We start from the raw sequence: 22,362 nt of genomic DNA on the forward strand, positions 1-22,362 counted from the left end.
ATGAACTGTGTGTATGTTGCGTTTATGGCTTTCATTGGCAGCTGCATAAATGTTGTGAAATCAATAGTGTTTATGGAATGACTTGGTGACTTTTGACAAGCCAAGAATTTGGATGGAAGCAGAGAGGACAAGTGATCTCAGGGTTGTTAGTCCATCTAAAGACATCCCAATTTCACATACTTTTAACATTTTTTTTAATTTATCACTTGGCAATATTTTGGGGCCCAAGAAATACTATTGTATGTCTTGCTGGGGTAGCAACAGAAGCATAGTAAAAAAATTCAGTTAAATCTTCTTGATTTGTATCTTGACCATTATTTGACTCGACTCTGTCTTTGGTACTAAGCTATTTGACCCTGTATCTATGATACTAAGCTGTGACTAGTGTTGTAAGGATGTTCAAATTATCATTTTGTCAGGTTCATAGATTTAATCCAAGACTGAAAGGAAAACTAAGTAGCACATCTTGTTGAACAAGATATAGACTCATAGTCTAATTTTTATTATCATACAGAGGAAATATTATAGTCTACTCCTTAAATAAACTTTTCCAGCAATAAATCCATTTTCTGTGCCCTTTCTAGGGCAGTCTTTTCTCACTGCCTTTGAATTTTCTTTGAAATGTAAAACTGAGTTTTTACTTCAACTGTTCCACCAGTACCTCAGGCTGAGCCTGGAGATGAGACCAGTACATACATCTTAATTGGTGCGTTGTCTGTTTTCTCATCAATAATATATATGAAGGTGACAAACTGATGTTACCAAGTAGTTTATACATAGATAAACTGTGCATTAAAATGGCTGGTTTAGAGACAAAATGAAAGACTGGCTAATTCAGTTACAAACTACAGACTTTGGCAAGTATTAATAATAATAAAAAAAGGAAATGTCCTTTCTGCAGGATACAGTTAAGGAGTAACTCCTAACTGATAAAAGTACAGAAAGTGAAAGTAGGCACATTTTGGTTGTTTGTGTGGTTCAGTTTAAGCAAATGCATCCTGGTTTTGTTTCAGCATTTGTAAAATCTTAGTTCATAAATCTAGTATCTTATTTACAAATGATAATCTTGTGTGTCATTTGCTTTGCATACTAAATATTGTTTACAATTTTGTTTTGTGTTCTTTAACAGAAGGTAATGAAAAGCCCTAATACTAAAAGTACAAATGATAAAAAAACCCTGTTAAATTTTTTTTCAACAAAATATTAAATACTTTTGGGAAATACATTTTGGGAAAGTGGCAGTGGTTTTGTTTCAGATGAGAATGTCTGGTGAGTGACAGTTGGATGTGTTATATTTCAACTTCTATGGGAAAAGAGTTTTTAAATTTTGACCTTTGAAAAATATTTTTTTTGTTGATATTTAGAAAAAAGGCAGCTTAGAATTTCCCATGAGACAGAGACTTCATTTTAAATTTTCTCTAATAAGCAGCACTGTGAGCATTAGCATGTTGACTCTTCTGTTTATCTTTGTCATTGTAAAGGAGGCTGTGAAGAAGTCAGTAGCTTCTCCTCCTCCAAAATTTCTTTTGGGCTGCAGCATTAGACTTAGAATTGATGATGTTTGTGTTTTTCAGAAGTAGGAATTCAGCAGAGACATTGTATCTCACTTTTTTTGATTCCTGTGGGAAAGTATGGCCTGATTGAATGTATTAGAATATGTAGGAAGCTTCTGAAAATTGTAATTAATAACAGTTATGTTTCCAAAACATGTATGGTGTCCTGAATTGGTACACCATTTATTTCAAGCTAGCAGTATGAGTGATGTGTCAAGTTCAGAGTCCAGATGCCATAGCCATAATGGAAAAATGGAAGTAAGGAAGAAGGTGGCTTTATTTAATCTTCATCTGCCTACGTCTGTTAGGTACATTATGATAGTGCTCCTTGGTCATCTCAACCGAGGCGGTGAAGATTATATAAAGTATGCCAGCCTCATTTGTAAATATTTAGTACTCATATAGAAAGTATTCTGTGAATGCGAAGTGATTCATATGTAGGAAGGTTTAATTGCCATGTATTTGAAAAGACCCACCTAACTGAGCACAGGCCTGTTGTATATGATTAATGTAGTTAACCAGTATCTGTATGCTAATATAAAGATATATGCAACCTCTCATTTGTTTAAAAATCAGAAATTAATTAAATAGCCTGTCCCAAACAATGGTGAATAAATTGTTCAACACCACTTCTACAATTGATTCATTTTGTGATTTGACATGAGCTGAATGTTTTGGGGACATTGTGTGTTCCGTATGCAAATCGGATTCATGACCTATTAGTCAGATGAATCTCTTATCATTAAAAATCTTAGCATACAGTGAAAATAGTACTTGTCTATGGAAATAAAATTGTTTTTCTTTACTTTTTCATCAGGAGCTTGAGATATTGACACTATTCCAGATAATAATTTAAGGAAATAAATATATAGGTTATAAGGATACTGTGTTTGCTTTAGTACAAATAAGAATATATTTATTAGTTCATTGTGTTAATGCAAACAAAATCAACCACTTCTTTCGTGCTGATGAAAATGAGAGCATGTATTTAATAGCAGAAAATGTTAGGATTTCAAAAGAGGTGTCATAATTTTGCATTAAAAATAAAGCCACAACTACATTAAAATGTGTTGCCTGCTCAAAATTCAAACAGTATAAAATGGGTGTGTTTAGCATATACTGATATCTAGGAATCATTTTTTTTTATGCCTGTTGAGTGTAAACAGAAGTAACATTCTGATTGAGCAGTAATTGTTGCAGCAAATAATCCTTGTCATGCACAGCAATAGTCACTTTGCTCTACTTCCTGAGCATTAACATTGCCATGACAAGGGAGAAGTAGTATCACTGTACAGGGGACAGGCAAAAATGTTTCTGAGAATAATTTCTCTTACTAAAGTATGACTGAATGTGAGTTCCGTCAAAATAAGTTTTGATTATGCATTGAAAAAATAAGATACTGTGTGAACTCTTGGTTACAAATCTGCTAATTCTAGGGAAGCTTTTGATGTCTTATGCCATTAAGAGAATTAACAGTAACTCGGGATTGTCTTTTAGAAATCAAAGTAGAGTCATGCATCTTTCTTGTGAGCCTTAAGTTGTGCTTAAGCATTAAGTGGCAGTTCTGATAAATGAAGTGCTCACCCCTTGCTGCTGGAATTATCTCACAGAGAAGTTGCACATCCAACCTTTGAGGGACCTGTTATTTTAGATACCTGAAAGCCCATTATGCTTGTTCATTGATGTGGTGGTTCTGTGACAGTCAGTCTGACCTCCTGATTTTCCTGAATTACTTCATAGTCACATCTTAACAGGCACTTGATTAAATACTAAGCACACAAAAAAGTGAAATTTAGGTTTTGATCTTTTGTGTTTTCTAATGAGCTGCTTTTTCAGGGGGAGCTTTGTTTCTTGTAATTTGTATAAGCATTTACAGCACTCTGGGAGGAGGTTGATCTTGGAGGAAAATGGATTTCTGTTGTTTGCTTGCTATAAGCTTGGCACATCACCCTTTTTATTCAGCAGTTTCTTTAGGAATACACAGTGAATATTGGGCTGGAAAACTAATAATGTATTTGATTAAGCTGATTTAGTGATAGTCAAATCCTGCCATCTGTCCAGAGTCTCTAAGAGAATTCAACTGTTCCTTGTAAAGGCTTTGTAATTTTGCAGTGTCGTATGATGTGCCTTTAATAATCTATACGCCCTAAAATCACATGGGATTTATGGTGAAATCTTCATTCCAGAGATGCCACCCGTAAACCTTCCCATCAGGTGAAGAAGAGTTCAGTCCTTGGTCTTCTGACAGCTTCAGATAATGGCTGGTGGAAAACTGGGTCTTGCAGTAACTTTGATCTCTCCAGGGAATATTTTGCCTGTGGAAAATACAAATCGCAGAAATAGCAGAGCATGGAGCATTAAATTTGGTGGTGGTTGGTTTTTTGATGTTTTTTTTTATTTGTTTTGTTATTTGGTTGTTTTTTTTTAATATCTCAAAGCACAGAAATATTCCCTCAATAGTTTTCCTGTGGTAACTACAGAATTACCCATTTTTTTTCCATGAGGTTAAATGTGATAGTTTGCAAATACAGTTTATGTGACTCTGGAAGGGATCTCAAGAGTGCTGGGAGAATAAGGTAATCTGTACAGGTCTTTAGTTTTTGCAGAACCCTTTCTGTATAAACTCTATTAATTGTACTTGCGAAGATACCCATCATATCAATCAACAGCATACTATGATATCTGTGGTAGCTGGCACACGCACTGATTGGTATGATAGCTATTGTATCAGTAAGCTTTAGGGTGTTATTTTTTAATAGACAAATACCAGTGGACATGTTTGTCTGTGTTCAGACCAAGAGAGTAACCTGATTGCTTATTCAACCTGCAGGGAAAAAACTGAGCTTTAAATGTTGTTTGCATGTCCACAATTTTATAGCCCTTTGTATTACCCTTCTCTGTTGTTATATATAATAAAAGACAAGTTGAGAGTATCAGTATAAAAAGAGAATTCCATGTTTCTTACTCTTTTTTTTTTTTGCTTGTTTTCACAAATATTTAGCTAAAAAATTTATAACTACATTTCTCATCTCCTATATCCCTCAGAGGCTTTTGAGTTTATATGACTTTTTCTATGAAGTCTGCTAGTTATGAGTTTTCTGCTAGAGACACTCTATTTTCCTGTCTCTTTGCTAAGTATCAAATAGTTAATAGTAACAACATAATCCAAACAAGGGGTATGCTTTCTGGGCATGAATGGAAACTGGATAATACTTCTTTGATTGTATGGAGGGAGGCCTTTGTTATTTCTTTGTGGATTTTGCCTAGGGCTATTCAGAAACTGAAGTAAAATACAACCGCAGAATTCAGTAAGTTCAATTTCAGTGGTAAGCTTGACGTGGTGGTGTTGGCTTTTTGATCTACAGTTGACAAAACCCAATCCAAACCTCCCATTCTTGAATACTTCTATTTACTCAGAAGGTCAACATCCACAATGTAAAAAGCATGCAGAAGATTTGCAGGTAATGTGAATAAAATACCTAAAATGTAGATAAAATGACAGATGACAAGCACACACAGAAGCAGGATCACTGAAGGTTTCCTGTTGTTTACAGTCATTCTTTGCCTGCAGCACTTCAATCTATATAGCACTTGCAGCACTGAAGTTGCAGAGTACTGAACAGGTTCAGTGGGTGGTTTGATTTTTGAGAGAGCAAGGAACACTTTGGTGAGCCAGTTAAGTATCTGTATACAATATCGCATTCATTTTGTACTAAGTTTTTCCTTCCAGATGTCCTGCTTTTGATACCATAGTTATTGCGCTGCAGGGCATGAGGAACTTCCTCTGACTGAAGTGCGTATTAGTGGTGTTTTATGAAGAACAAACGTTAATTTATTTTTTTTTCTGTAAAATATTCTAGTCCTACTAGATTATCAAATCACCTTAAGAAAGGAAGTTACTCAACTAGATCTTTGTGTGTGTGTGTGTGTTCCTAATTATCTCTAATTTTTCTTTTTTTTTGGCTGACTGGGTTTAGTAGCTCTCTGCCTCTAGCATAAAGGCCCATGAATATTTTAAGCAGTGTTATTTTAACTATAATATGCATTACTGGATGAGGCTGATTTTGACATAGCTTATATGACCCAATTGCTTGCTTATCAGCTTTGAATTTGGTCAGTGGTCAAAGAAAACAAGAACTCAGGAGAGATAAACACTTAATTTCTCTTCAGCAGTTCAGTTACCATGGACTGGTTTCCCAATTTTATAATTTAAAAGCAACTGTTTTAAATGTAACCATTAAGAAAATGAGGCAAGGATTGAAAGAAGAAATTAATATTAGGAAGTTTCTTTTCAAAATGTGAAGAGATCTAAAGTGAGAGAAATAGTTATTTATGAATGAGGTGAACCCAGAGTGCTCCCAGCTACTTTGTTTCATGACACCTGTGCTTTTCTTTTCAGTGGTAACTTACATTAACACTGAGTCATTCTAACGTTCATGCTTTGAATGTGCTTAGAAATATTGACCTAGTTCACCTAAACCATTCTTGTATGAAGTAGTTCACATTTTAACATATCAGTTCTTGTTAGCCGCTTTACAGGTATAGAATCCCCATAAATTTTTATTCAGGAAAATATCATTATGAAAGACTTTTCTTTAATGAAGCTTTAGCTGACATAATGCAGATGAACATGTGGAATTTGTTAGGAACAAGTAGACAGTGTGGTTCATCTTTGTTTAGCTTTTAATTTGTCTTGCTGCCTTCTGCTGTCTTACCTCTGCTCGGAGCAAGAAGAGCTACTGTCCGCTGGTTGTGAACATGCAGAAGCTTCAGTTAGTGCAGGGGAGGAGAAATGTGGTGTCCTCACACTGGATTTCCAAAGGTTACTCAGGGAAAACAGAATAAAGTTTAATTGGAATTTTAGTCAGATACGCATTTTCAGTAGGTTAGTAATAGGGCAGGTCATGGCGGCCAGTTCAGAAATTCCCAGTAACACAGTAGTTTTGGGCATTCAAGAATCTTAAGTCTTATTCTAGCATACAGTGAGATCAGCAGAAAACAAACTGTTGAGTCTGTTTTTTTTTTAGGTTAGTTTCTAGGTTTTGGTTAATAAATACTCAGATATTTTTTTTTTTCTTTGCAGTTCTGTGACTAAATATTTTTCTTCACGTGGACACTAACACGTGGCTTTTTATCTGAATCACTTGATCTGAGAAGTTGAGACGTTAAACAAAGCAAGATTTGCAGTCAAGTCGTGAGAGTGTGCAGCACTGCGTGCTTTCTTTGGCAGAGGGGATACTGAATCTGTCTTGGGGTTCACTGAGGCAAAAAGGAGTTTTTGTTAGTTTGGTACTTTCTTTTGTTAAGCTAGACACACTGCAACTCAGGTCAGCTTTTGTTCTGAAGTGAACTTTTTAGCAACTGGTAAGTTTCTGTGTTCCCCATGACCTACCAGTGTGAACATTTTCATCTTAAACTGTTTAACTTTGTCTGCCACTTACATGTTTGTAATTTCAATCATGAGACAGCAAAGCAGACTCCAAGATCTCTCCATAATGGCATGAAGGAAATACTATAAAAGATGTTAGGTGCTGAGCTCTTCAATTATCAGTATTGGTGTATGCTGTAGCACATGAAGTAAAATACTTTTATTTAGCAGAAGGAAATTCAGAGAGGTTAAATTAAACACAGATAAAACAATGGGGTGACAGAATTCTAAATGTGTATTTCATCATGTCCCTTTCTTCTATTAACCAGTAGTAGTTATGCAGCACCTGTAATGCTTTTAGTACTTCACCTTCAGCAAGAAATGAAGGTTAAATAATTAACTAGGACAAGGCAAGCTGTTCACACTTAGTAGATTAACTCCTGCTTCATTTAAGAAAGTAGGGGTATTCTGTTAAACTGACAGTTCTCTTCCATGTATTTGTCCCTAAGCCTGAAACACCTTTGCCCAAGTCTCCTGTCACTGTTTCTCATCTGTGTGGCGCCTTTACTTCCAAGCCTCCCTCTCCTGTTTTCTTTCAAAATCTTTTATAGCTCATTCATTAACTTCCTTTATTCTGTTTTTCCCTAACCAAAAAGTTAATCATCTGCTTTTGTGAGTGTGTTACTGCCTCTGCCCAATATTTGATGACTCTCAACATTACAGAGATGACTGCTCCAAGTGTGTTCTTTTGCAGCTCTCTGGTTCTGCTCTTTTCTTCTTCCTGTTGGTCCTAGTGGATGTTGCACTGCTACCTGAATTCATTATTTCCCTGCTGTGTATTTCTCACTGTATCTTCCTCTGTTATCTGGACTAGTGGTATTAACGTTATCTTTGACTCACACTCTTTCCTGTCCTCCAGATGCTTGCCAAATCCTTAATTGCCATCTGCTGAAAGTAACCCTGTCTTCTCTGTTGCCAAGATGTTAATTTAGGCTCTGTGGATTAGTTTTTTTTGTCAGGCTGTCTTGGCTAATGCAAACTGCCTGCCACCTACTCTTTTCTTGGCACTGATGTAAAATATTTCCTCAAAGGTTTATGAAAGAATCTCCTCTGGCTGCATCGTAGTTTCAGGATTGCTATCTGTTGCTTTTCACCTCTGGCCTGTGTATTCAGACTATCTTCTCCCTGCTACTGTAGTCTGGATAGGCACTCATTGCACAGTAAACAAGTTGCTTCATCTGGTCTGTTCATTTAGGAGGATTTACCATTCCTTGTGCTGTGTGTTCTGTTTGCTTTGGAGAAAAGTACTGAGAAATATTTCAGAGAACATAGATGAGAAAGATGTGCATGTATTCTAAACTGTGTATTTCTAAGTCCTTTATCATTTGGTGGTTGTGAATCAGTACTTTCCTTTGAATACTTTGTCCTGTGTTGGATTTCGTTTGTTTTTCTGAGCATGTTGCTTGTGCTTGAATGTTTGAGTATTTCACTAATTCTCAGAGTGAAAACTCCATGCAATTACTAAGTCTTTCACAAATGTTTCATTTAGTTGGGCATGGAGAATATAAATACAGTTGAAACTGCATGAAAACAGTGAAGTAATCGTTGTCTCTGGTCTTTGGCCACCTTTTTGCCTTGTAATTTTCCAAAGGGCTGCTCTTGTTTATAATCGTTTGTATTGGTTGCTATTGGAGTGTGCTTTAAACCTACAACTAGTAAGGCATACAGAAAATAGTTCTTTCCCCTTCTCTTCTTCTTTCTTCTGTATGCTAACAAAATAATGTTAGTAATGAACTCTATGATCCAGGATGTCTTCATAACATCAAGCATTACTTTTTCATAATGCTTTTAGCTGCGATCGTCCAACTTACTATATTTGAGGATTTCTGCCATGGCTTCATTTCATAAACAAGCTTTTAATTGTAATCTTTTCTTCAAAATTTTACCTTTACTTTTGTTAGCTATAAATTAGCTTTTTGTTCAGATCTGGTAGACTGCTAATTCTGAACCTGGTTTTATTCAGGGTCTGGTGCTCTTATTCCACAGTTTAAAGGACATTTAAAGGACGTCGGTCTCTTGCAGAGGAAAAGTGTATACTTGAAAGTTAAGGTTTTTTTAATCCCCGGACTCCCAACTTTCTGGAGTGTGTCTCTTTGCAAGTCTCAGATCCTCCAGTTGATTTCTGTGTCTTGTTATGCTAGTTATATATGCAAATATAGTAGCAGACTTTACAGTTTAAAACCTAGACCAGCAGAAATGAGGTGTGTAATGAACTTGAGGTTCTGTGAGTTGCCTGGTGACTTAATTATATGGACATTAAAGTAGGCAAGATGAGTATTTACTGGGAGAAAATAAATGCTGTTCTCATTTTGGAGAAAGAAAAAATAAGTTTGAAGGCATCAGGCAAATTGCCCCGTGTGACATTGGGGCTGCATGGCTGAGCCAGCATAGAATCTGGATTATTTAAGGCTTAATCACAAACCCCCAAATTTTTCTTCAGTTTTTAAATACAAACTGAAATAACAAACTCATTACTTTATTTGCAAGAAAATCCTAATTCACTTGTGAGACATTTCATCAGTATGCTAGGAATTTACTTTAAGGCTAGGCTACCCCTTTTTTTCCTGTGTAGATTTCTTAAATAATTTAAAATTCTATAGAATTAGTAACCTATTCTCTTTCAAAATAAATCTCTTATCTTTCAGGATTATATATGTAGATGTTGCAGTGCTAGTACAAAAGCAGACTTTACTTTTTATTTTTCACTTCTTGGCAGTAGATAGACTGAGCTTTGTTCCTACGCAGAAGTAAACTTAACCCTAAATTTCTTGCATACATTTTAGACAGAGGAAACATTTCAAAACTGATATGAAGAGTTTGGGGGAAAAGAAAAGGAATAGAAAAAAAGCAAACCTGGGGGGATTTGAACTAGGAGTTGTATTGAGGTATGAGAAAAGGGAGACTATTCCAGTAATAAGGGAAAGAAGCATCAAAACCTAATACAGAATAAGGAAACCTTTCTTTTCTGCAGCACTTCTAAAGGCAGTGAAACAAATGAGGTTTACAGTCATTAAAATGGGGGTGAAATAATGTTTAGCTTAACAGAAATCTGTTAGAAGTGAGGAAGCTAGTGGTTCTAAAAATAGAATTTCATTTCATAAAATCTGCTTCAGGAGACTGATACCGTTTTTCAGCAGATGTATCATGAAAAAGATACAATAATTAAAACCAGCCTGAACGTCACTGTGGATTTACAGCTTAACACAGTGTTTCAGTATTCTTTTGGCATTTCAACTGTCATATTGAAACAAAAAGTGTCAAATTAATGAGATTCCAAGCACTTCCCTGTCAGTGGCTCATCCTTTTGTTTTTGAAGAAGGCGGCTTTTGTATCTATGAGGGTCTTGGTTCTTCAGTCTTATATCTGTGTGAGTATCTGGATAGATGGATTTTACTAGACAGTAGCTCTGTAGCAGGTACACATACACATTGTCTTGCATTTCCTGTCTTGACATAGAAACTTGATCTTTATGGATTAATGGATGGTTGTATTTGTATTTTTGTTCTGTATAACTAAAAGATTGTTCACTGAAGGTGGCTGAATTTGTGTGACACTGGGGTTTTTATAAAGTAACTGTGAAAAACAGTTTTCAAAAAGTTTTCTGAATACAAGACAAAAAAGTGTTGGTTGCTGTGCTTTTTCCATTTCTAATGGCTACAGCAACAAAGAGCATCAGCTGCTTCAGGCTTCATGACAGCTATAACCTCTGTGGCTTTGATGCAGTGAAACTGAGAATTGTTAGACTTCAAAATAAAAAGCTGTTCTAGTATCAGTTGCACAGAAACTACAAAACAGTTCTAATATCAGTTGCACAGAAACTACAAGAGTATTGTTTTCCTGAAAAAAAGTAGTTTTATAGTCCCAATCCCATATCCAGAGCAACTATATGTGTAATTACACTTACACTGATGCATAAATCTGAATGAGGAATGATACTTTGTTTCTTGGGGATGAAACCGTGTTCATTCAGGACATGTATTATTGTGCATCACTGACTGACACACTTGCAACCGGAGATTCTTAAGTGCTCCTCCAGGCTGCCCTGTCATGGCTGCCTGTGATGCGCAGAAAATCTTGTTAAGAGCATGTCCACCCCTATGAATCACCCAGCATATCAGGAACTGTGTACTATGGACATGTTCTTTTCTGAATTTTCTTTTTTATGATTCATTCTGTTGGAATGATCTTGACTCACTTGTTCTACTCTTGCATCCTTTTCTCCCTTAGAATAGTTATTTTCTAATTACTTTGCCTGTCACCTCTTAGCGCTAGACCTCTTTACCTCCTCAGTGAATGAAAATCCCAGCTTGTCCTTTTTTCCTACTTTTCTGTAAATTGCTACCAAACAGTAATCTACCTCCTGAAAACAGCCCCCTCGATGCATACTTCTTGTCACCCACCCACACTCTGAGTACCTTTGCTGCTCTGGAGAGATCTAGTAACTAAGCATAGAGTTCTCAATGGTTTAAGTCCCACAAGCAGGAGGAGGAAAGCCCACATCTGCAGAATCCTTCCTTGTAAGGGTGATGGGTGGCTTTTTAGACCATGTTGGCCCTATTGGTGTTCTAGACTAATTGCACTGTTGTCCCAGGCTTGACCCACTGTCTGAGCAAAAGAAACAGATTTGAATGGGTACAGCAAATGATTGTCCTCAGCCACAAATTCTGCTAAATTCTGACTGCCTTAAGCCTAGTAGCTGCTGGCACTGCATTCTCTGGTAACATCTACAGTGCGTCAGGATCTTGAATGTGCAGTTAACTCTTATGGATGCTGTGTCCCTTCTGTCTATTGTATGTTCTTGGCATTTGACCTACATGACTCCTGCTGCGTAGTACTGCGTCTGCTTGACACTGAGTGGAGAAATAATTCATACTGCTGCAGTCTATTTTAGGGATGTAATTACTACAAAAAATCTTTGATTTCCTCAGCTTCTTCAATTGCAGTGACTGATTTAAAATGTCTTCCAGGATTTCTAGGGTCAAGAAAAACAAGCATGTCCTTTTCCAGCCTGCAGGGAACACTGTTGGGTCATAAGATACTAAATAACCTGATTCCTTTATCATGAGACCCTGAACAATATAATATCCTATTGAGTGTGTACCTTTGGCAACATATTTAGTGGTGTTGTCTTTCTATGCAGTTGGTCTTCCCATTAACCACAGTGTTATTTATGAGGAGACATTGAAGATCCTGTGCCGGCTGTTCCTGTACAGACAATTTGCTTGTGTTTTCCTGCTAGATGTACAAGGTTTACAGGCTTTATTACTTGCTCTGAATGTGAAAAATTGTCTTTTAACATTTACAGGTCTAAGCACTTCATATTCTCGCTCAGATTTTTTTGTTTCCACTGTGGAGTAACTGTGGGGTTATGCAAATGTGGCCATTGCTACTGAAATCCTTTTGACATGGCTAATATGTTGTGCCAAGACTGATTTATATTGGCTGAGGTTGTGCTGGCTTTATCAACTTTATTTCGTCAGTTTTAGCTGCATTAGAGTTGTTGTTGGGCAGGTTTCCTGCACTGACTTGTTCAGCATGGCCACCAGGAGCTCTGTAACTTCATTAAGCAGTGTGGCATTACTGAAAACTCTGACAATAGTGATGTTTGCTAAGGACTGTGCTGGACTGTGGATCCTAGCATGCATGAAGATATCTGCGATCTGTTCTTTAATGACTGTAAATTTCTAAGACAAGGCTTGAAACTGGCCAAAGTTACAATGTTGTTGAATGATAGAATAATACAGTTAGATTGGCCTTTGAAATGACCTCTGGTCATCTGGGATTGATAAGGACCTTGTCATGTCAAGTTTTGATTGCATCCAACGTTGGAGATTCCACAACCCATCTGGGAAATCTACTTCTCTGATTCAGTACCCTCGTTGTGAGGAACACAGAGAGCTACCCAAACACAGAAAAAGAAACTTTTAGTAATAGCTGTAGTTACTTAAAAATGTAATGCACAGGTATGGGTACATTCTTTCTGTCTTGTCTTTAATCTACTAGCACTTATTTTGAATTGCAGGTTGAGAAATACTGAGGGCATGGAGGTTAGTGCTTAGAGCAGAGCATTGATGTGGCAGGACAACTTGAAAGACAAAGGCATGAGCTCCTTCTCAGAGTACTGTTAAAGCTAGAAACAGACTTTGCAAACTCTAGTAACCTTCTGTACTGAAACTTTGGGTTAGAGATCTTGAGGAACTTGGATCACTGGTAATAACCCTCTTGTTCTTAGTTTCTCCACATAACCTTGTGTTTGTATGCTTGAAAGATGGCTGATGTGGTTTTCATTCCAGTGATTTCACATAAGTCTTTAAAGAGTGATTATTTAAACTTTGCATATAATTTTAAATGGGGTTTTTATATATAAAATGCTCATATTTTATCATGCCTAGCAAACAAACGCATGCATGTGTCTATATGTGTATTTATATTTATTATTGTCATGGTGAGATAGCAGGCAAAAAGAAATGGTGGATATTGGTGCTTCCTGTTAGGAGTGGAGTTGTACTGTTTAGTTTGCACTCCTGTAAAGCAACATCAGGAATTAGTGTGTGTTGCACAAGTAAAAAATAGTGAGGTTTGGTATCTTTTTGTTAAGCTACAGTAAGTGGGTATGTGCTCATTCTGCATATGTAAATATCTGGAGGAAAAAAACCAAACCATTCCCCTTTTACTGAAACCAGAATCTCAAGAGTCACAGAGCCTTGTGACTGATCACAAGTTTTAGAAGAGACTTCAAATCACCGAACCTAATGTTACATAAAGTTTGTCATTTCTTAATGAGTTGTATAGATTGTGATGCTTAAAATACCCAACATGTTTTACTATAATGTAGCCAGTTTCAAATTTAATTGAATGATCTTAAAAAGGCCGTTAGATGTTTTGTATGACATTATTTCACCCGCGTTGTCATTAGACAGTTGGATATATTTTGTTTTCTGGTTTAGATTGTATCACTGTTTACTTGCAGTAAAGCTGGTGATTAAATGTTTTCCAGACGTATGAGACTGGACAGTTTCTACATAAACTAAGAGCTCTTTGTGTATCCTGGATATTTATCACTTTGTTGTATGCATCCATGTGGATGTCTCAAATTTAGATACATGTTTGACAGTGATTATTTGTATAGTCTTTGCATACCTGAGGCTATTTTATATTTCTTATAGAAGGACAGCTGCTCAACAACAAGCAGCATGTTATAAAACATTTGCTCATATGTATGTCCATATAGATAATTCAGTTTTAAAATGTTAAAGCTACAAGATAAGCAAAGATTTTCCCAGATATTAATAATGTTTTCTTGGCTGTTCATTTTGTTAAACCAACCTAACCATATGCTGTGTGAAGCACTTTGGTGATTTATTTGTTCATGTTGCTGTAATTAAATAATTTATGTAAAAAAAAAAAAGACCAGATCCACATGTGTAAATCAATCCTTTTTATTGCTCTTTGAATGCTCTGAGTCAGGGCTATTTTTCCTGTGTATTTATTCGTCTGCATTAGCCTCAACAAGTATTTGATAGAAAGTTCAGTTGTTTTCCAGGTTGAGAAAGGAGCGAGAGTCTGATGCATGGGAGTTCTGAAATGTTTTAATGGCTTGAAACACCCACACTGACCTCGCATATGGAGATGAGGTGTCAGAGACGGTGCAGGAAGGTTTCAGGGAGGAGGCAGAGGTGCTGCCCTGGCCACCCAAACTACTGCTGACTCACAGAGTGTCACTGGGAGCATAGGATCATCAGATGGATAGAAGGAATGAGCTGTCATGTTAGCTAAAGCAGTTTAGTTTCTTTTAAAGAAAGTCAGAGGCCCATATGAAGGACACAGTATGAACAGGATAAAGATACAGCTACTGCAGCACCCATGTGTGCACTGGGTAGGCTCATGCTATCCAAAATGAGTCTGCTAGTACAGAATTCACAGTAACATGATACATACCCAAGACTGATTTGCAGGTGGGAAAGTGGCATGCATATTTGTTTTCAATAATTCGTGCAATAGTTGTTTGTATCCTTTCTTTTAAAAGAAGGTCTTGTTTATGTGTTACTGTTGGTGGATCTAATTGGTATTAGTTTCATAAGCAGTGTTGGCTTAAACAGGCTATTGTTCTCTCACACAAAAGCATCAATGACTTTATTACAAGTATTTTCCAGGAGATTCCCAAATATAATAGACTTCATTTAATTAAAATATGAACAACATGGGTTTGTTAGTAGGTCTCATGATCAGTTACAAAACACGTGATTGCCAGATCTTCTTCATGCAGGAGGATGAAGTTTTTCTCTTCCTGAAGAACATGATGAATATTGTGTCTCACACGTCAGGAAAACTCAAGTTAAACATAGAGTTCAGTGCAGCTCTCTCACAAGCTAGCTTTCAAAGTTCATATGTATTTCGGTATCAATGTGATGTCTGGACATTGGATTATTCTTGATCTTGACTTCAGAGATCTGATTTTTCAGTAACGCTTTATTTTCTGATAGTTGTCACACACTGGTTAGTAGAAAAATAGACACTTTATTTCCTGGTATTGAAGCACTCTTTCTGTGCCAGGGCCCCGTGCATACATGCCTGTGGTAGGGGTGAGCTTCCATGCCCAAGGTCAGCTCTGCTGTGATTCAGTGTAGTTCTGGATCAGGCAGCTATGTCAGAGCTGTGAAGAGCCATGAGAAGCCTTCTTGTAGCCATTCCTCCTTTTTCCTCAGGAGCAACATTTAATCTGAGCCTTTGGGTTTTGTCTCTTGAGCTATGCTGCAGCTCTTCCTGTGCCCAGCCACATCACTTGCTGGACCTGACCCACTGGCTTGCCTCCCTGACCAAGCATCAGACCTGCTTTGTCACCATGGGATGACTTTGGTGATTGTGGACTATGGCTGACCCTGGTTTCTGTCACCAGACCTTCTCTGCTTTTCCTGTTTGGGTACCTGGGACTGCGTCCCTGGTCAGTGAGGGCACTGCCCTTGCCTGTGTTGTGGTCACCCTCAGCTCCTGACTCGCGTCCCCTTGTGGAGATGGCTGACCCTGCTGCTTCCTTGCATGGTTTTCTTTGCTCATTCAAAACCAGGGAAGCATGTTTCCTTTCTCTGATCACAGCATGAAAAAACCCACAGTGCAGAAAATACAGACACGTATAGATGCTGAACCCTGTAGGTGGAGATACACGCTTTTTTCTCTCTGCAGCAGCAGCAGCCAACGCATGCGAGTACAGGTTTGCAGAATGTGGAACACAAAGGATTTTTTTAAGGAAAAGTTATGAATGATCTGGAAAAGTCATAGCTGTGTTGCTTTATCAGACTTGAGAGTACTGTAGTGGAATATCAAAGTAAATACTGAGGAGTTGTCCTGTGTTTGTCCCAGTGCATTACTGTGCCCAGCTGCTGACAGGACTTGGCATGCTCCAGTGTCTGAGAAATTCAGTCCAGGTTTGTTGCAGCATTTTAAGTCTGCATCCTCTCCCCAGCCAGTGGACGTGCCATGATCACATGGGCAACAGCTGTGGAAGAGCTGCCAACCAGCCAGTGAGGTGGCTGTGGCCTATCCATTTTTCCACCCTTGATGTCTGTTTTACGTGGCCATTGTGGACAAGTCACAATAAAATTCTAGATTATTTCTGGGATCATTGTACCTGCTCACTTGAGAAATTCCTATGTGGAAAGCCAAACATCTCAATAGCTTCATAGCAAATTATATTTTGAAATAAGTGTTCTCACTGAACTTCTGAGAAGAGAAATTATGATGTCTACTTATTTTATGAGTCAGGAAAAAGCAGGCTTAAACTCTCAGGCCAACAGAAAATGATACAATAAATCCTAAATCTGATATAATGAATATGCCCCTCACGTTAACATCATCACACAGTAATGCAAATACATCTTGGGTGTCCTCTGTCTCTGGATAGAGGGTACTACCTGCAGAGAGGAAACTTTACTTACAGTAAACAGGAACAGTAAAAGCCTGTCCTTTTTAAGGATACATAACAAAGTCAGTCCTATGTCCTTTGTCCTTTCTTCTCTTGCAACATCTAAACTGGGTGTTGTTTTCAAGGAACATCAGTTTCGTAACGTCCATAGCATTAAAGTATTAATCAAAACCAGCCCTACCTTCATACCAAAGTTAATTTTGGACTCTGCAGAACACAGAAAATTGTCCTTTCATTTTCATTGCTCTCCAAAGAAATGACATATTTCATATACCTGTGAAACTCTTAGGTTAGAAGTCTTTATTGGATAGATTTGCTTATGCTGTTGCAAACCGGCAAAGGAATGGGAAACTTAAAAAAAAAAATCTTCCTTTTCTGAATTAGTAAAACAATATTTCAGAAAAGCTCAGCAGAGAAATGTTATCTAAGCTGTGTCTCCTCTATGAATGAAAGAATCATATGTGTGAAAGGAAGAGTCTGTTATTTAGTTAACTGGTTATATCTAACAAATTTTACAACATAAGCATCCCATTATCATGTGATGTCATGCTTTTCACATCTTTCTGCCATTCTGGTCCTCTAATTAGGTACTGCTATTTTACAAATACTAAAATTTCATTAAAAGTATGAACAGAAAATATCCATATATTGCATAAGAAAAAATCTATTGGACTGAAGTATCTGCTGTTTGGCTGCACACTTGCTGAGGCTGTGAACCAGGGAGAGTGGCTAGAGCATGAGTGGTGTTTAGATGTTTCTTTGGTAGCTGTGTTGCAAGAGGACCACTCTGTTCAGCATGACTGGGTAATTTCCTAAGTGATGTGGAGAGGGCAGAAGTTCCCCAATAAATGAGTTGTAGATGAGATTCTTCCATCTTGAGCTGACTGATGTATTTGGGCTGCTTTCAAGGCTTAATGGAGCAGAGATTACACTCAAAGACAATGCAGACTAGATGTTCTTCTTGCTGCTGAAACTGATGGGAAAGGGGGAAAAGCTTTAAACTGAAAGGGGGTAGAATTAGATTAGGTATTAGGAAGAAGTTTTTTACTGTGAGAGTGGTGAGGCCCTGGAACAAATTGCCCAGAGAAGCTGTGGCTGACTCATCCCCAGCAGTGTTCAAGGCCAGGTTGCATGAGGCTCTGAGCAACCCGATTTAGTGGCTGGTGTCTGTCTCTGCCCATGGCAGGGGGCTGGAACTGGATGATCTTTGGGGTCCTTTCCAACTTAAACCATTCCATCATTCTATGAAAACTGGATGTAGACTTCTACGTACTACTCTGATGCAGGGTGTGATTGTTGAGTCAAACTTACTATGATTGTGAGAGAGGATACTCAAGCTATTTGGACTCAAAAGTACCAGGGAGTCAGGGAACACCTGATTTTTATTTTTCTAACAAAATGCATTTTATTTTTTTTCATCAAAGTGATGACTTTCTGTGACTTTGCTGTTGCAGCAGTTCTCTAATACGAGCAAGAAAAAATGTGAGGAGTTGACTCACAATTTCATTATTAAATGGTATTATTTCACTGTTACATAATGTTGGTGGGCTACTGTATGAACATTAGTTGGGAAGCAGTATCTTTATACAAACTTCATAGATGATGTAAATGTACTTTCCAGAGGAAGATTAGGCAGAAGTCACATTGCAATAGAAGTACTTAATATGTGCCAACCTAACTAATGACATGTGATAAGTCAAAAATTGTCATACCATGATCACTGTTTGAAGCTTCTTTGGTTAGCGGCAGAATGTGAAAGTAAGAAATCTCACAAGAATGCAGATCTTATATAAAATTCTGTAAGATAGATAAACTTCTAGGAGAATAATGCCATGCTATAAATACATTTCATCTGCAGGATGCTGAAAATATTTTTGAGGATATTGCTCTCTCATCAGAACAAGACAAACATTTTATTTCTCAGGTCTCATGACATCTTGCATACTCACTGTGGGAGTCTTTGGCGATTATAGCTGCCTGAAGCTGTATTAAGCATGGAATTGTAAACTTGTAGGTAGAAGGGACTTTTAGAAATCTTGTATAATAATACAGAAGCAGAAGAAAAGTCTTAAGTTATGCCATCACCTTTCACTCACTAGATGGTTTCTTCTTAGAAAAGTAGTTGATTTGCTTGTTTATTTCTGTGCTACTCCTCCTTGTTGTTGCTGTCCTTACCAGGAAAGAAGATTAATGCTCATAGGGGGGTGGGGGAAAGGTGTGTGATGTGTGAGAACTAGGAAGACATGTGAATCCTTATCTTTTGCTTTCTAGGTGGTGCCTTTCATGCCTTTGGGTTAATGTAACACAATAAATCTCTTACCTGTGCTGTAAATATTCTATCCTCTTGATGATATTTCCTGATTCTTTAAGTCCTTTGGGGTTAAAGGGCTGCCTGATCTATGTCTGAGGAAAAAAGCAAACTAGTACAGGAGAGATTTAATGTACAAACTGTTTTTTGAATACTTGATGATTTTTGAAGAATAGTGCATTTCTTTTTTTCTCTTTGTATTCTGCTTTTATTTTGAATGCTACAGTAAGGAAATTCCTTGCAAGTCTGTAAATTTACTGCATTAAAGTACTGATTAGAAGACATTAAGCTTTTTTTTTTTTGTAATGTAGTGTGTTTTGCCTTGGTTAGTTAGATACCGGGAAAGTATTGTAATGATAATTGCTAGTAATACTGCCCTTTTGGGATAGGATTTGACTGGTGTTAAAAATAGCTTACTGTTTGTAGGAGCAAGATTATTGACAGTGGAATAGTGTGAGGTGTTTTTTTTTTCTTCTATTTAATTTTCCTCCTTAGTGCTTACATTTGTGTAAAATGCATATAGAGCCTTTATATCCTAAGCAACCCTAGAAAATCTGCAGCTGTTAAAAAATGGCAGCTATATAATGATTATTGTGGGGATAATAAATCCAAAATGAAGCAAAGCAGTAGTATAAAATCCAAGCATTTGAAATTGGGTCAAGCTTTAGAAAACCTTTTTTTTTTTCTGAAGGAATTCATGAGTTTGAATTCTTCTGAAAGCCCCAAGCCTTTTGGAATACCTGGGGTTTGATTTTTAGTTTTTATTTACCTGAACTTTAAAGGCTAAAAAATACCTACTTTAAAATTAACAAGCAAAAATCCTTAAACTCTGTTGGAGATCTCAGGAATTGGGACTGTAGGGAACAGGCTAAATTGCATTAGTCTTTTGATGAAATCATGAGAACTAGTATTTCAAGTGCAATTGGAAAGATGTCTCAAGACAGAACAGGTTTTGGTGCAAATATGACTAGATAGTTCTTCATAACTGCTTTGCTACAGACCTCATCAGTTGTCTTAAAACAAGACTTGTGTATTTTAAGGTTTTCTCTTTGTTTTTATTTAAAAGTTTTCAAGAGTTTTTCAAAAGTTTTCAAGAGTCAAAAGTTTTTTTCATTGGACTCCCAAGGAACACCTAGAACCTACATTCTATTACTACATTCATCTGATAAAACTAAAATATGCTGTACCACATTACTGTAAGTAAACATAATATTTACATAAGTTAGAAAAAAATGGGAGAAGATGTAGGCTTTTTACACTACAAAAATAGGAATCAACAACACCAAAGTAACCGGTGTCCTTGAATGAGAGCTGTCTGGAGAGTTTTATCTTTGTAATGAAGCCTCCTATTGGGCAGGGTGAAAGTCAAGTTATTTTTTGTGAACCGCTTCTGGATACGAGCCATGGATCGAACCTTTATATGGCAAAGTCAGAATACATGGGCATCGTTTCTGCTTTCAACAGGGCTTAGCTGTCGTATGAGTGATTTTTTTTCTTCTTCCCTATATATCTCCTGTTTCACTTTATGTCATTGTCTCCTTTTCTCACACTGTGCAATTCAGTAAAGACCTTGGCTCAGTCTTCTCAAGGGCCACCTTTCAGATATTGGCAGGCTGTGCTTAGCTTCCCCAAATTTTTCTCTTTTCCAGCCTCAAAATAGGCTAGGTCCATCTGTCTCTTCTCGAATGGCAAATGCTCCAGCACCGAACCATCTATGATAAAGGAAATAAAGGCAGTCTCATCCAGGAATTATTTTCCTTGCTTTTTTAATTCTTTGGGTTTATGCTTTAGAAAAAAAAAAGAAAATAAAAAAATTATATTTTAAAAGACTGTAAAATAACACGAAGGACCAATTAGATCAGAGGAGGGGAGAGGAGCGGCAGGAAGGAACACCTCCAGAACTTTCTGAAGTTGAGCAGAAAGGAAACTTAGCCTATTCACTGCCAAAGCCTGGTCTGGGGATCTCACAGTTTTGAAATGTGGTGTTGCAAAGATATAAGAACCTTATTATGATAAGGATATAGGGTATTTCGGTGATTAAAACTGAAATCTTAATGAGAGGGGTTTTAAGCTTTTGGACTATGTTGTAAAATGGGCTCTCCCATATTATGTGATTACTTGTTTGCTTGACTCTTGAATCTGTGGTAAGCACTCATATATGTTTTTTTCCTGGAAACTTTCTTGGATTGCTTTATCAAGGCTTTGGTTAGATGAGTTTTGAGAATAAGTGGAGACACATAAGATACATCAATAGTTTTGAATTAGTGCTTGTGGAAACAGTAGGTCATGTTGGAGAAGCAGTCTGTCAGTGAAAGAAACATATTCTGCAGGAAGGTCTGTGTGCTTTTAAAACAAGAGATCTTTATCATTCGTTTTACTGGCAGTTATTCTGATATTCTGTTCATTCTTTGTTTTGAATTCTTTAAACTGATAATGTTCAAGGTGCTCTTGGGATTTACTAGGTTTTAATATAGAGGCAAAATGAAAAAGGTACTTGCTGTAACAAAATTGCTTCTTTCTGTGAACAAAAAAATTCTTGGTGTTGGTTAGAAGTTAACCAAACTTTTCTCCAATCCCTTGTTGTTTTGAAAGCAAGGGGGGTAGGGGGTGCGTGTGGAAATAAGGTGTGTGACAGTTAATGTAACTTTCTTCCTGCTTGTAAAAAAGGCACTTTGTGCTCTTGCCCTTTCTGCCCTTGCATGCACAGAGAAAAATTCCTGGTTATGCTGCTAGTCAGTGTGTTTACTAGCAAACTGTCTGATGAGAAGCCATGAGGAAATCCTCTTTGGTGCTATCTATTCTGTATACTTATAATGTTAGTGTTCAGGTGATATTCTTTATTAGGCAAAATATTTCATAAGTTTCCAAAATAAGTTCTTCTACTATCATATCATGCACTATAATCTCACAAAATTCTGCAAAATTATATTGCAAATAGAAAATCAAATAAGATACAGTAATCACCCTTGACCTTTTTTCCAAGTAATTGCTAGCAAAAGTGTTTGAAATTATGTTGGAATGGAATCCTGCAGAATATTTTAGCTTGAATAGGTACACAGTAAAAGCATATGCAAAAACAAGCCATTCTGTTATGGCAAATATATCTCATCTCAGCTTGCTGGTGTTGCTTGTCTTTCTCCTCATATCTCTTTGA

The 22,362-nt window shown here is 37.1% G+C and overlaps 1 protein-coding gene across 6 annotated transcripts in view; it reads left to right on the top strand.

Moving 5' to 3' along the window:
• The window catches only part of SPIRE1 (spire type actin nucleation factor 1), a 125,775-nt gene that overhangs the window by 13,812 nt on the left and 89,601 nt on the right, over positions 1-22,362 (top strand). The window lies entirely within an intron of this gene.

The sequence above is a fragment of the Pezoporus wallicus genome, unplaced genomic scaffold (genome assembly GCF_028554395.1).
Source record: "Pezoporus wallicus isolate ANWC-B61680 ecotype Strahan unplaced genomic scaffold, APGP_CSIRO_Pwel_v1 contig_227, whole genome shotgun sequence".
Taxonomy (NCBI): Eukaryota; Metazoa; Chordata; class Aves; order Psittaciformes; family Psittacidae; genus Pezoporus; species Pezoporus wallicus.